The sequence below is a fragment of the Herpailurus yagouaroundi genome, unplaced genomic scaffold (assembly GCF_014898765.1).
Source record: "Herpailurus yagouaroundi ecotype Mexico unplaced genomic scaffold, PumYag 205, whole genome shotgun sequence".
NCBI lineage: Eukaryota > Metazoa > Chordata > Mammalia > Carnivora > Felidae > Herpailurus > Herpailurus yagouaroundi.
This window is the reverse complement of record NW_024412436.1, coordinates 15,511,774-15,527,171: the sequence shown is the minus strand read 5'-3', so window position 1 is coordinate 15,527,171 and position 15,398 is coordinate 15,511,774. Positions and strand designations below refer to the sequence as shown.

The 15,398-nt window shown below is 46.8% G+C and overlaps 1 protein-coding gene across 8 annotated transcripts in view; it reads left to right on the top strand.

Annotated features, from left to right (window-relative positions):
- Positions 1 to 15,398, top strand: part of DISP1 (dispatched RND transporter family member 1) — a 181,225-nt gene that overhangs the window by 83,865 nt on the left and 81,962 nt on the right. For 2 of the 8 annotated variants that reach the window (XM_040451986.1, XM_040451985.1), the window contains one exon: positions 8,345 to 8,490. The exons of the other annotated variants lie outside the window; for them this stretch is intronic. The gene's annotated coding sequence lies outside the window, so the exon portion shown is untranslated. The remainder of the gene's footprint in view (positions 1 to 8,344; positions 8,491 to 15,398) is intronic. 8 annotated transcript variants of the gene reach the window in all.

The following is a 15,398-nucleotide window of genomic DNA, read 5'->3' as shown; positions in this document are numbered from 1 at the left end:
AGACTAGGATAGTAATAAATCATGATTTTATGGAAGCTTGTCCCTAGAAAGCCTCACTGGTGCAGACTGTGTGTGCGCTTGTCTGGTGAGCTATCGTGGTAAGAAACAACAATCTAGAGACACAGGTAGTATGTGTCTCAGACTCTGTCAGATAGAAGACAATCCAGGCTTCTAAGGATGTCTAGATACCAGGCCATTTGAGTGAAGTTGAATTCTGTAGTGAGTGTCTGTAGTCCGATGTTTAGTGTTCTTAGATACCAGGCATTCAAGTGATTTTTTAATGAGTGCTTTTCAATTTCATTATGTGTACAGATCATCTGGGGATTTAGTTAAAAAGCAGAATCAGAGTCAGTAGATGTGGACGGGGGCCTGGGAATCTGCACTTATACCAAGCTCCCAGCAGATGTAGTTGGCCGTGGGTCCCAGCAGATGTAGTTGGCCGTTGAGTTATGAGAGTTATTACACGACTTTGAAATTGTATTTTCTGGCTTTCGGTCCTAGTTCTTGTACTTACTAGACAGGCGCCTGTTAGGAGTGGTTAATTTCACTCTGCATGTTGTATGATGTTATTAGCTATTGAACTCAACACATGTAACAATTAACATTTTAAATTAATTGGGGCACCTGGGTGGCACAGTCGGTTGGGCGTCCGACTTCAGCCAGGTCATGATCTCGCGGTCCGTGAGTTCGAGCCCCGCGTCAGGCTCTGGGCTGATGGCTCAGAGCCTGGAGCCTGTTTCCCATTCTGTGTCTCCCTCTCTCTCTGCCCCTCCCCCGTTCATGCTCTGTCTCTCTCTATCCCAAAAATAAATAAACGTCGAAAAAAAAAATTTTTTAAATTAACAACGTGAAGACAAGCCTCCAACAACTAATTGGTAGAATCGACAGACGAGTGTCATAATTTGGTGTTGCAGCTAAGGATGTCCTTCCATTTGATCTACATTTTATCTGTGAGACTCCCCCCCTCCCCCCGCCCCCATTGTGACAGCCACTGACATGGATACCTAAATAAACGAAAATTAGGACTAGAGTTTTGGTTTTTTTGTTGTTGTTGTTGTTTTGTTTTGTTTTTTTAAGTAAGCTCTATGCCCAACGTGGGGCTTGAACTCACGACCTGACAGCAAGAATTGCCCGCTCTACTGACTGAGCCGGCCAGGTGCCCCAGGACCAGAAGTTTTAAAAAATATTATACGTATGTTAACACTGCTCTCACTATATTCATGTATAAATAATAAATAAAAAATGTTTTAGTGGAACAGTTTTTGAACTACCAATAAATGAAAGAGAATAATGTATTATTTACATTATCCTATTAAATTTTCTGATTTGTTTTTTCTTAATTAATTTTTTGGTATAGAAGTACATTTCTGTAATTTATATTGTAAATCGAGGGTATGTGCTCAAGGGTACTTTACCCATAAAGGGTGGAAGAAGAAAGTTTAGATTTCACTGCTATGGAGCAGAGAAAAAATGGCTTTCTTTTGAAAAAACATTGAGGGCAGATGTTAATGGTTTGCCACTCGGACTAAACGAAGCTCTCCTTAGGGTGTTTTCAGGGTATCTGACACTGAGAGACTGTGATTCCCTTGATGTAGTGTAGCTGGAATTGGGGGCCCTTCACTTGGAAGTAAATGTTTGTGGTGACACAGCGTCCCTCCCCTCCCTGAAGCAGAGGGCAAGGGACCCTAGAATTGAGGTGACCGGCTAGTCTGTTACATTAACTAAGTGGAGTTGACCTAGTCCCTGTTCATGAGGGTTCTAAGGGTCTTCGGAAGAAAGCAGTTGTTATAGGTGAGTGTACATGGATTAGCCTGCCTGCTTGGAGCCCCGCTTTTCTTGGTCTTTGAGCCCGAGTGCCCAGACTTTGCGCTCCGTGGCACCTTTGACACTCTTAAAATTGGTGGAGGATCTCAAGGAACTTCTGTTTATATGAGTTACAGCCATCAGTCATTAACCACAGCAGGAATTAAAACAGAATTTTAAAATATTCATTAATTCATTAAAAAGATAAAACTATTGCATGTCAACATAAATAACATATTTCATGAAAAGTAACTGTATTTCCCAAAAGAAAAATTAGAAGAGTGGCATTATTGTACATTGTTTACAAATCTCTTTAATGTCTGGTTCACTAGAAGACAGTGGATTTTTCTCTCTGCTTTTACACTCATTCCACTCCCTCTGTCGCAATATGGCGCATCGTGTAGCCTCTGGAAAACTCTGTTGGACACTCATGACCCATGAAGAGGGGACCGACATCACGTAGATCTGACCTTGCTGGCACCCTGGAGGGGCCTGTGGGAACCCAGGGTTTCCCTTCATCATGGGCTAAGGAGGGAGTTGCTGTGGCTGTTTGTGGCCAGCACAGGGCCAGGGGCTGGGTCTGCCTCTCTGGAGAGGCTCGGCGGGGAGCTTGGCGGGGGCTCGGCTAGGGGTGCCTTCTGGGTGCCCCGTGTCCTGTTTCAGTCTCCCGGGCCGTTACAGGTCTCAGATCAAGCTTCGTGGCGCTCTGATAGCCCACAAGCCGCCTGGGTGTGTATCTGCTGAGTCCAGTAAACTCTTCTGGACGAACCTATTCCAGGTTCACTGAGAAATCAATTAAATGGATAGAATTTGCTCAGTTTCTAGTTTTTCTCTTATAAATTATTCGTATCTGTTCTTTTTGTTAGTCAACATTAGCTGGAAAGACAAATGAAAGCTTTATTATTAATGCAAGACCTTGAAATGATCATACAAAATTGATACACTTGTTTTTTGTTGTGATATATAGGCCCTTGGTTGAGTTTTGTTAAATATATATATATACACACGGTAATATCTTCTGCAATGAAATTACTCCTAATATGTTGCAGAATTAAATATATCCCGTTTTATGCCACGTCACGTGGAGTCCGCCTGGTATTTCATAGAGTACCGTGATGTTCTGGTGTTCTGCCCAGTGAAGAGGTTTGTAAACCCTGCAGAGGGCGACCGGGGAGGCGCTGTTTAGGCCTGAGCTGCTGCGTGTGATGTAGCACCCGGAGCCCCCGCCATCGCGGCCGTGGGGACACGGGGCAGAGACTCGGCGATCCCTCCCCAGCCCGCTGATGGGGCTGACACTCAGGCTCCTCCCGTGTCTCTCCTCCATGGTTTCCTGATGCTGATGGCAGACGGGGCGGGGGCAGGGACCCTGAGTATTGGGTGCCGGGAGACGGGGAGCCCAGCGGCGGGGACAGCTGCCACAGCTGACCGTTAGCCCTTGTTTCGTTGGCTGACGATTCAGGCCCCGGCGCGTTCAGGAAATGTGTGCGGACCTACTGTGGGCTTTAGAATCATGTCGAAGAAATCGACACACTAAAGCTGGTGTTTTGAGGAAGCTGCACCGACTGTGAGAAGACCGTGTTTGCATCTCCCTGGTAAATAAAACCTGCCTTTCTTCCTCCGGGAGGATTAACTAGCCAGGAGGCTGCTCTTTGAAGCTGCTGGACTTGCACAGGCCCGGCCGGCAGCCCAGAGGTGGAGGAAGCCGGTGTACTTTGATGTCAGAGCTGATTTCAGACCATCTTAGGTTGCGTTTTCTCTGAAGCACCGTGATTCTAGGCGACCTCTGCGCACGTAGGGCCAATCAGTTGACCTAGAAAAGCCTAGAAAGAAAAGGCCTTTGCCAAAGAAAGGGAGTCGAAAATAGCCACAGGTTATTTGAAATATCATGTTTACTTAAAGAGTTTTGAGAGAGATTATTTGGAGTTAATCTAGTTTCCCTAAAAGCACGAGGTTAGTTGTTCAGAATGATTTCTTGTGGGAAGTTACGATTGGTTGTGGTGCGTCCCTTGGAATTCTCTGGGCTCTGGCAGATCCGACTTGCAGATATTTCTGGGAGGGGCCTGTTTAGGGTTGGGTGCACAACTGCATAAACACGGAGTGTTTTAAATAAAGGGTTTTGAGTCGGAAAAAATAAACACAGAGGCTGAAGGTTCAGTTCAGAGATACGGAGTTACCAGGTTTCTTTCCCCTGATGTCAAGTTAATGGGAAATTGGAAACCGAGAGCTGGTTTGTGTTACCCTCCTACACCTTAAAACGTTGCTTGTCAGGACAGGCACATTTTTAAAATACTTGTTTGAATACCTGAATTATAAGCCTTATTTTCCTGCCAGCTTGTCACCCTTCTGAATGGTTGTTCTGATAACACAGCATCTGGACACTTCTCAACCAGTTGGGATTAAAAGAAGCTGGTCAAAGTGTTTTCTTCTCCCTTTGCTCTTACGTCCGCAGGCCCGGGTACTTTCTGGTTTCAGGCATGATAGTTTCTTAAACTAAGTATTTATAAATATCACACTGCTTTTTTTAAAAAAACTTTAGGGGCGCCTGGGTGGCTCAGTCGGTTGACTGTCCGACTTCAGCTCAGGTCATGATCTCACCACTTGTGGGTTCAAGCCCCGTGTCGGGCTCTGTGCTGTCAGCTCAGAGCCTGGAGCCTGCTTCGGATTCTGTGTCTCCCTCTCTCTCTGTCCCTCCCCTGCTCATGCTCTGTCTCTGTCTCAAAAAAAAAAAAAAAAAAATTAATTAATAAAAACATTTAAAAAAATTTAAAAAACAAAAACAAAAAAAAACCACTTTAATCTTTTTTTTTTTTAATTTATTTAAACTAAAAACAACAACTACGTTTCTCCTACCCTCTACTCCCTCTCCCCACCCCGCCACCCCTGGCCCCTACCAATCTATTCTGTGTACCTTTGAGCTTGGGGTGTCTGTTTTAGATTCTACAATAAGAGAGATCATACGGTGTTTCTGTTTCTCTGTCTGACTTATTTCAGTTAGCATAACGCCCTCACAGCCCATCCATGTTGTTGCAGATCACAAGGTTTCATACTTTTTTATGGCTGAGTAATATTCCATATTACATGTACACACACACGCACGCACGCACGCACGCCAGATCTCTATCCAGTCATCTGTCAGTGGACACGTGGGCGGTCGTAAATAGTGCTACAGTGAACAAGGGGTGGGGGGGGCAGATATCTTTTCAAGTTAGCCTTCTCATTTTCTTCAGATGAGTACCCAGAAGTGGGATTGCTGGGTCGTAGGGTAGTTCTGTTGTTAACTTTCTGAGGACCCTCCACACTGTTTTCCAGAGCGGCCGCGCCCGTGTGCATTCCCACCAACGGTGCACGGGGGGGTCCCCTTTCTCCGTAGCCTCGCCAGCACCTGTTGTTTCCCGGGTTGTTGATCTTGGCCATCCTGGCGGGCGTGAGGTGGTATCTTATCTCATCGTGGCTTTGATTGGCGTCTCCCTCGTGATGAGTGACGTTGAGCATCTTTTCGTGTGTCTGTTGCCATCTGTGTGTCCTGTGTGGAAACACGGCTATTCGGCTTGTCTGCCCATTTTAAAACCACGTTTTTTTTTTCTGTTGAATTGTGTGCGTTCTTTCCATATTTTGAATATTAGGCCCTTAGCAGATGCATGGTTTGCAAATATGTTCTCCCACTCAGTAGGCTGCCTTTTCGTTTTGTGGATGGTTCCCTTTGCTTTATTACTTAAAAACACCACGTTGCTCTCGTGTTTAATGTTTTCATGCTCAAAATAATGATGTCTCTGAGGATGGAAACAGAGCATTTTCCTAACTTAGCAGGTGGGAGTGGGGCTCAGAGGTCACAGTAGGGGAGGAGTGACCCTGCTCTGGCCCTTCCTCAGCCACTGCTCCTGCTTCCGCAGGGACTCTCCGGGGGGCTGGGCTGCTTGGTCTTTGAAAGGTCGGTTATGGAACTCACAGCTGTGGGAGGGGAGGGTCGGCAAAGTGGGTCCGAGTGGGTCCGGTCTGCCTGAGGGTCAGCAGCAAGCCGGCTTTTCATACCCGTCGTTTCATTCGAGACCATCCCCAGTAAAGGCTCAGCTTTCTGGACTGACCCCAGGCAGCGACCCGCTGCGAAGAGACGCGTGCGCAGCGGAGGGAGGCCGCCGGCAGTGTCTGCGTTAGGATGAGCCTCACACGTGACGTGCCGGCCGCTACATCGTGTGAGCGAGACGGAGCCATGGTCTCCGTGGACGTTGCACCGTATGCACACGTGTGTGGAACACACCGTCTTCTCAAGAGTACACGGTGTCTTTCTTGAGAGACAGAGCGGGGGAGGGGCAGAGAGAGAGGGAGACACCGAATCCGAAGCAGCTCCAGGCTCCGAGCTGTCAGTGCAGAGCCCGACGCGGGGCTGGAACCCACGAACCGTGAGATCGTGACCTGAGCCAAAGTCAGCCAGCTGAGCCACCCAGGCTCCCCTAAAAAGGTTTTTCTTAATGTTGCCAGCGTTACCTCAGCAATATGTAATATTCAAAGGAAGACAGTTTTCACTGTTGACAATCTTGAAAAAAAAATTCTAAACCTCTATTTTGCTGTTTCAGAGCAGAAACCTTAAGGAACAAACTATTGAGAAGTTTTGTACCTGCGAATCTAAATCATTTTGAAATCAGTCATAACTGAGAGCTGTGCATTTTGAGTTCTTTTGTTGAGAAGAACTCTTTTTTTTTTTTTAATTTTTTAATGTTTATTTTTGAGAGAGAGAGAGAGCTCAAGCAGGGGAGGGGCAGAGAGAGAGAGAGAAAGGGAGACACAGAATCCGAAGCAGGCTCCAGGCTCCGGGCTGTCAGCACTTGACTCGTGATCTCCGAGATCATGACCTGAGCCGAAGTCGGGCACTTAACCGACTGAACCAACCAGGTCCCCTGTTGGCAAATCTTCTTAAATATTAAATATCAGCTGGAAAACAGAAGTAAATGATGAATAGTGTATTATTACTAAAAGAGATTTCCTTTAGTATGTAGAAGATTACAATCTGCAGACTTTTACCATTTTTAACTGATTATAGCTTCCTTATAAGGAACTGCCCATCATTGTTAAACAGGCTCATTTATTCAGCCTATGTAATTGTCCACTTCGTTCTTCGTGACCGACTTTTTGTTACATTTTGCGCTGGAGACACAATCAGAAGTGAGTGGAACACACATCTCGTACTGTTTATCACTGTTCATTTAACAGATAATTCTTGAACACCAGCCGTGCACCTGGCACTGTTCTGCAGGCTGGGGTCGTGGTCCATGGAGGAAGAAGCAGTCAGTAAATAATGGGTGCTTAAGCTAATTCCAGAGAGGGATCAGTGCTTCACAGATGGGGAGGGCTAATCTGTTAGATCTTTTAGGCTGCTCTGCGTTATAGAAGATGCTAGTACGACTAATCACACACATGAATATGATAAATGCCGAGCAGGAAAAGTAGAGTCCTGTGAGACTATGTAAGTGAGGAGGTGGGGACTAGTCCATTCCAGGGAGATGGGAGAGATTCCTGGGGGAGGTCACATTTGAGCTCGGATTTGAATGTTGGCTAGGTGTGCTGGTCTCCAGGGGCCGCCATATCAAGGCCACAGACCGGGTGGCGTAAACAATACGGAATTATTGCCTTACAGTCTGGAGACTGTAAGTCTGGGATGAGGGTCCTCTTCTCCAGCTTCTAGTGATTTGCTGGCAGTCCTTAGGGTTTCTGGCTTGTACACTCGTCACCGTCTCCACCTTCATCCTTACACGGGCATTCTCCCTGTGCGTGTTCTGTGTCCAAGCTTCCCCTTTTATAAGGATACCAGTCGTATGACCTCATCCTGAGAAATTACTCTGTATTGGCCCTGTTTCCAAATGAAGTCACATTCTGGGGTGTTGCGGGCTAGGGCTTCAGTATATACATTTGGGGGACACGGTTTAAACCAACCACAACACCAGGAGTTTGCAGAATGAAGAGGGAGGGGAAACCTCTTTGTCAGGAAGGAAGGACAGCACGTGAGGGTCTTGTGTCGGAAAGAAGTGTGGCTCACTTAAGTACGGACTGGGGAGCACATGCAGTGAGGTGGCCCCAGAACATTCTGAAGGTGGGACAGGTATGGAGGCCACGTGGGCCCGGAGCATGGCCTGAGGGAAAATTTCCAGGTGGCAACATCCAGTAGACAGAAGTCTGTGCGTGTCGATCAGGAGAGAGGCTGAGGCTCCGGAGAAGGACCTGGGCTCAGGGCGTTCGGGGTCAGACTTGGCTAAACTCACTCAGGAACAGTGTTTCCGACGGGAGGGCTGGGATGGCACGTGAGGAGAGCCCATGTGAGGAAGGTGTCGGAACAAGAAGCCCACGAAATGGCAGAGAGCGACATGAGGTAGAAACACCTGGTTGCAGGGGCGTCTGACGCTTGGTTTTGGCTCAGGTCACGATCTCATGGTTTGTGGGTTCAACGTACATCGGACTCTCTGCCGACAGCGCGGATCCTGCTTGTGATTCTCTCTCTCTCTCTCTCTCTCTCTCTCTCTCTCAAATAAATACTTAAACTTAAAAATAAAAGAAATACCTGGATGGAACGCTGCTCAGAAAACCGAGTTCGAGGTGTGCCGGGAAGGAGGGACTGGCCGGTGGGGTCAGAATGCCAGGCGGAGGTCGAGTCGGGCAGCTGAGAAGAGATTTGAGGTCAAAGACCCGCCCGTGTAGGAGGTGAGTGGAAACCAGGCTTTTGTGTGTTGGGGACGGAAGAGAAGATGGCGAGGCGGAAGGAGTACAAGTGAGTGTGTGTGTAAAGTGCACATTTGCACACTTGCACAGAGAAATATTGAGGCCTGGGGGCGGGGGCGGGGTGGGGGGCAGGGGCACGGACCCGCGAGGCCAGACGGTGCTGCGGGAAGGCGAGCAGATGGGCGGTGCTGGGAGGTGGAGACGCGGAACAGAGGCGGTCGTCGCTTCCCGCTTCCCCGGGTGGAGAAATCGGGAGAACGAGAAATCGGGAGAACCGACAACACTCTCACCCTCCCGCCGGCGGGTTAGCAGCCGCGCCGAGGCGCCGGTGCCACGGGTCCCGCTGACCGCAGGCCCCGAACCGGAGCAGGAAACGTGGGCCCCGGCGGCGCGCCCGGGGCGCGTTCCCAGGACGCGGACGGGAGCGCGCAGCGAGCGGGGCGGGGCGCGTGGTCGTGCGGCTGGGGCGCGCGTTCCCGCGTGTGGTCAGCCTCGGCTGTTGTCGGCGGAGCAAACACGGGTAACAAGCGCGCTCGCGTAGTGGACTTGGCCTGAGTCCAGTGAGGGGGGTTCCAGGAGAGAACAAATGTTCGCAGCCAAGTGCGTTCGCAGGCGGACAGTCTGGACGTGCCATTCTCTCTCTAGCTGATTCAAACGTTACGTTATTGGAACACCACCTGAGTGTGCATGCTGCGGGTTTCCAGGGCTTGGCACTTGCTAAGGCTCCGATTACTGTGACTTGATTACTGCAAATGTTCTCGGGGAACAGATGCAGGAAGGTGTGCGTGTGGCTGTGAACACTCCGACAGGGCATGGAATCCGATCTACAGAGTCAGTTAGCAAAGCGAGGTCGACCTTACCGGCAAGGCCACAACCAAGGCAAGCAGACAAAATAATTTCACTGTTAAAAAAGGAAACGGATGTGGAATTTAAGAAACAAAACAAGTGAACCAAAAAAAAAAAAAAAAAGGTAATCCAAGAAACTGTCTTTTGTTTTGTTTACTTTTGAGAGAGAGAGCACACGAGCAGGGGAGAGGCAGGGAGAGAGGGAGACACAGAATCCGAAGCAGCCTCCAGACTCTGAGCTGTCGGCACAGAGCCCGACGCGGGCTCGAACTCTCAGACCAGGAGATCATGACCTGAGCCGAAGTCGGACGCTTAACCGACGGAGCCACCCAGGCGCCCCAGAAACAGACTCTTAACTGTAGAGAACACACTGCTGGTCACCACAGGGGAGGGGGTGGGGGGACGGGAATGAAGGCGTGCACCTGTTGTGATGAGCACAGGTTGACGTGTGGACGTGTTGGATCACTGTGTGGTACGTCCAAAACTAGTATTACACCGTATGTCAGCTACCTGACATTTTAAGAAAACAAAAAAGGAAACGGGTTTAAATGAAGCAAAATGTACCCAAATGCCCAACTCAGAGATTACACCATGTGTGCAAAATGAAGGGAATGTTTCTATATCTGGATCATTTGTCATGAAACAAAGGTCAAGACCGTCACGGTTTTGTGTATTTTGAAATTTTCATTAAAAAAAAATGACTTGAAAAAATGGGCACCTGGGTGGCTCATGAGGTCAGTTAAGCTCAGGTCATGATCTCACGGTTTGTGAGCTGACAGCTCAAGCCTGGAGCCTGCTTCTGCTTCTGTGTTTCCCCTCTCTCTGCCCCTCCCCCACTGGCACTTTGGATTGTGACGGGCCAGGCGTGCTTTGGTTGGAGACGGCCGGCCACGGAGGAGCCTGAGGGAGCGCGGTCCAGTTGAAGGCCAGGGGAAGCACTTCGGGGAAATTGTGAAAGGGTTAATGATGAGCCTTCACAGAGTGAGTCCCCTTGGCTTAGATGATTATTTTAAAAGTAAGTGATCATTTTTAAACACTGAAGTACACACTCTTGCCATTTTTCTCAGTCTGTTACTATCCCTTTTTGAAAGGCTACATGAGCACCAGCAGTAGCCCTGGTCCTGACTCCTTAGGCCAAGACGGAGGAAATCATGTGCAGTTCGCCTCTTTAAAAGAGCATGACTGATGGAGACAAACAGATAAATAGAGTAGCATACAGAGTCCAGAAATAGATCCACACACATATATGGCCAGCTGATTTTTCAACAAAAGCACCAGAGTCATTCCATGGAGAAAGATTAGTCTTTTCAGCCTCTTGCGATGCTGGACTAAGTGGATCTCTTGGGGGGTGGGGGGTGGCTTGGACAACCCTTGACCTCTGCCTCACAGCAAATACCAACGTTTTTTGAAAGTAGATCATAGACCTAAATGTTATAAAACCTAAAACCAAAACTTACAGAACGAAACATAGTCTTTGTGAACTTAAAGTAGGCAAAGATTTTTGTCTTAGTCCATTCAAGCTTCTGTAACAAAGCAGGGCAGATTGGGGTGGCTTATCAACAGATTTTCTCACCGTCCTGGAAGCTGGAAGACCAAGGTCAGGGTGCAGGTGGGGTCGAGCTGTCTTCTGGTGATGAAATTTTCATTGTGTCCTTATGTGGCAGAAGGGGCCAGTGTTCTCCCTGGGCTCGCTTGTGTAAGGGCACTGATCCCATTCACGAGGGCCTTGTCCACATGACCCGATCACCTCCTAAGGGCCCACCTCCTAGTATCATTACATTAGGATTTAACATATGAATTTGGGGGAAGCAGACACAAACATTCAGACCATAACAACTTCCTAGGACAAAGAAAACCACTATTCATATGATAAAAAAAAATTTTGATAATTTGGACTTAAGACTGTATACGTTTCTGCCTTCAAAAGTTATTATTTAAAAAATGAAAAAAACAGGGCATAAAGTGAGGCAACGTCTGCTTGTAACTAGAATATTTAAAGAACGTTAATAATACAATAATAAGACAATTTAAAAAAAATGGGCAGACTTGAAAAGACACTTCAGTTATTTAAAGTTCACAATGACGGGGAGCCTGGCTAGCTCAGTTTGTGTAGCGTGTGACTCTTGATCTTGGGGTTGTAAGTTCGAGCCCCACGTTGGGTGTGGAGATTACTTAAAAATGAAATCTAAAAAATAAAATAAAATTCACAGCAAGATATAGGCTCCAGAATGGCTGACGTTAAAAAGACTGGAGAGAAAGCAGAACAGGGGGGACGTTTTCGATGGGAGAGTACACACAGCATAACCACTTGCAAAATAGGCAGTTCCTTAGCAAACACACGTGGTTCCATCCCTTACACATTTACCCAAAAGAGGTGGAAACGTGTGTCCACAGAAAGACTTGTTCATGAATGTTGCTATCAGCGTTATTTGTGAGAGACAAAAGCTGGCAACAACGGAAATGTCTGTCAGGAGGAGAATGAACACATTGTTTTTTTTTTTTTTTTTTAATTTTTTTTTTCAACGTTTATTTATTTTTGGGACAGAGAGAGACAGAGCATGAACGGGGGGAGGGGCAGAGAGAGAGGGAGACACAGAATCGGAAACAGGCTCCAGGCTCCGAGCCATCAGCCCAGAGCCCGACGCGGGGCTCGAACTCACGGACCGCGAGATCGTGACCTGGCTGAAGTCCGACGCTTAACCGACTGCGCCACCCAGGCGCCCCGAGAATGAACACATTGTGAGTAGTCGTGCAGCACAGCCCTCCTCAGCAGTGACAGTTAAGTGCGGACAGATCTCCAGATGTCTATTGAATGAAGGAGACTCAGCACAGAGGATGTTTTCTATGGATCCATTTGCCAAGTTCTAGAACAGGGAAGAGTAATCTGTGAATGAAGGAATTACATCAGTGACTGCCTGGAGTGGAATAGAGTCGGGGGATTGGCTATTAAGCGTGTAAGAAATAATAGTCTCTAGCTTGATCTTGATAGTAGTTACGAAGACATGTCCACCCGTTTGTCAGAACCCATTGAACTTTATGCTTGAAATGTATACATTTTATTGAGTGTAAATTATACTTCAATAAAGTTGTTTAGAACTAGGAACATGAAATTGTGTTTTAAATAATTAAACTATTGGTAGCGTCTAGTTTTATGTATTTGTTAAGAAGAATTTGGTTAAATTTATGAGGAGTTGTCCTGTATTTCTAGGGTGTTGTATTAAACCTTCAAGGAGGCAGTTCACTGAATAGTTTAACTTCGCACCTGATAGTTCTGGTGAAACACAGAAATTGAGGAGTGCCCCGTTCTCTCCGGGAAACACTTCCCGACATTTGCGGCCTTCGCTTTCAGCAGACTGGTTTCTGTATTTAACACATGGACCAGTTTTATTCTTATATTACTTTTCTGTGTTTTCAGAGGCTGAAGTACTTGGTGTCTTAAACTACATGCACATGCCTTAAAAAACATGAATGGGCTCATTTTGGATTTACGTTCCAGAAAGTATTTCCTGTCTCATCTGAGTCCCGAGAGCAAACCTTCCCTGTGTCTTCACTCCACGGTGCACGGTTACTGTCATGTTTCTCTTCTGCTTTGTGTCTGGATGTCTTGCACATGGATTGTTGACATCTGATTTTCACTAGCCTAGTACTTTGGGGAGGAAACATAAGCTTTCTTATTAAATGGTCTTTCTTGTAAAGTCCTGCTCACTTTCTTGGGGGTTGGTTATCGCTTAGGGTTCATGGAGGAAATTTAACTGCAGGGATATCAGCATTGTTTTGAATGGAGAAAGTCTTCAGTAGTTGATGTATTAAAAGTTTAAGCTGGTATTAAAATGTCTTTTTTGGAGGTTCTAAGGGGCATTATTTTTATTTATTTATTATTTTAGAGAGAGAGGGAGAGTGGGGGAGAGGGGCAGAGGGAAAGAGAATCCCAAGCAGGCTGCATGCTTTCAGCATAGAGCCTGATGCAGGGCTCTCGATCCCACAGCCCTGGGATCATGACCGGAGCTGAAATCAAGAGTCAGACACTCAGCAGACTGAACCCCCCAGGAGGGATGTTATTTTTAAAAGACCGAGCTCACAGGGCGGTTGAGGGAGGGACACCATTACTGAAGTATCAACTTTGTGTTTATGTGGCATAGATTGTTCTTGAAAGAGGAAAAGTGATTTTGTTGAAAAACAAATGCAAATTATTAGCTAGTTTATAGTTCTTTTTTTTTTTTTTTTTTAATGTTTATTTATTTTTGAGGGGGAGCAGGGGAGGGGCAGAGAGAGAGGGAAACACAGAATCCGAAGCAGGCTCCAGGCTCTGAGCTTTCGGCACAGAGCCCGACGCGGGGCTCGAACCCACAAACCGTGAGACCATGACCTGAGCTGAAGTCAAGAGTCAGATGCTTAACTGACTGAGCCACCCAGGTGCCCCAGAAATTAGGTTTAATACAGTCTTTCCACGTCGTCGTGCTGTCTCCTGAAATTTTCAACCTGTTGATTTAGGGAGAAAAATCAAGAAAACAGAGTCTCAGATTCTAACGGCCAGAGGATATTTAAAACCGTTTTAAAAGTTACTTGTTTTCTTTCAGTATCTGCCTGAGAAAATCAGACCGTGTCTTCTTAGCTGATGAATTATCATCTGTGATTTCTGCATTGTGGGCATTCAATCCAATTTCTATGTTGATCAAATTTTCAGTGATAAAATCTCCATTTTACTTATGTCCTCATCACAAAGGGTGAGGGCCTTATTTTATATTATCTGGTTTAAAGGAGTAAGATTATTTCACTAGAGCAAGAATACATTTAATGTAGGTACTACATAGAGCTTGTCTGTTGCCTTCGTTCAGTTTTTCACACCTGAAAGGTTTCTGACTTGAAGAGTTCGGATAATTTTACTATGAAGTTTCATAACAAGTACAATATATGCTGTCTCGTTAGGTAAATTAGTAAGACTAAAGCAAGTAAAATCTAGGCAGTGTGGTTCCTAAGACCCCAGCAGGGCCCACGTGTTAGATAGCGTAGTCACCTTGCAAACGCTAACCCGCAGGGTGGACACAGACTCCACAGTGCTTGGGTCTGGACTCTGGGCTCCCGTGCCTGCGTTTAAAAGTCGATTCTAAAAAAAATAAAAATAAAAATAAAAATAAAAAATAAATTTAAAAAAAGTTGATTCTGCTGCGTTGTCATTGTGCGCCTGGGGGATGACTTTTGTAAACTTCTTCTCGCGTTTGTGACATGAAGGTAATCATGGGACTTCTTCCGGGAAGCGTGAGGCATAAACGAGGCCCTATTTATTGAACCGTGACTGACGTCATCCATACACGGTCACATGATGCGGGTCGTTGGGCTGTGCACGTGAGTAGATGAGACATAAAGAGAAAGTCTGGTTGGAGAGTTGTCTTCACTTCCGCCAGACCCTTCATGTGTTGTCTTTCTTGGTTTCTGTTTTCTTTCTTCTGTCGGAGACCCTACTCAGTAATGAACTAACCGGAACATGGAAAGTGGTGTCCTTCACCAGGTTTGCCAACTGGATGGCAGGTAACTGCGTAGTCTCTCTGGAAAACTGAAACTTGACTGTAGTTACACTTCAGATGAAAACAATGACCCAAATGACCCAGAACTTCATGTAAAAAAAATACTGTTTGTTCTAGCAGTTTTAGTTTCCTAGCAAACTTGAGAGGGAGGTACAGAGACCTCCCGTGTGCTCCCACCCGACCGGGCACAGCCTCCCCGACCGCAGACACTCCTCCCCAGATGGGGCAGAGGACGCACCCGCACTGACACATCGTCACCTAGAGGCCACGGTCGTGTACGCTGGGGCCCGTTCTTGGAGTTGGACATGCGCATGTCCGTCATTAGAGTGTCACAGAGTGTTCTCACTGCCCCCCAAGACCTGTGTGCTTCACCCCCTGCCTCCTCGAGCGCTGATCTTTTTACTGTCTCCATCGTGTTTCCTTTTCCAAACGTCCTACGGTTGGAAGTCTACAGTGTGTAGCCTTTCAGCCTGGCTTCTTCAACGCAGCGCCTTCCATGCCTTTTCGTGGCCCGAAAGGTCG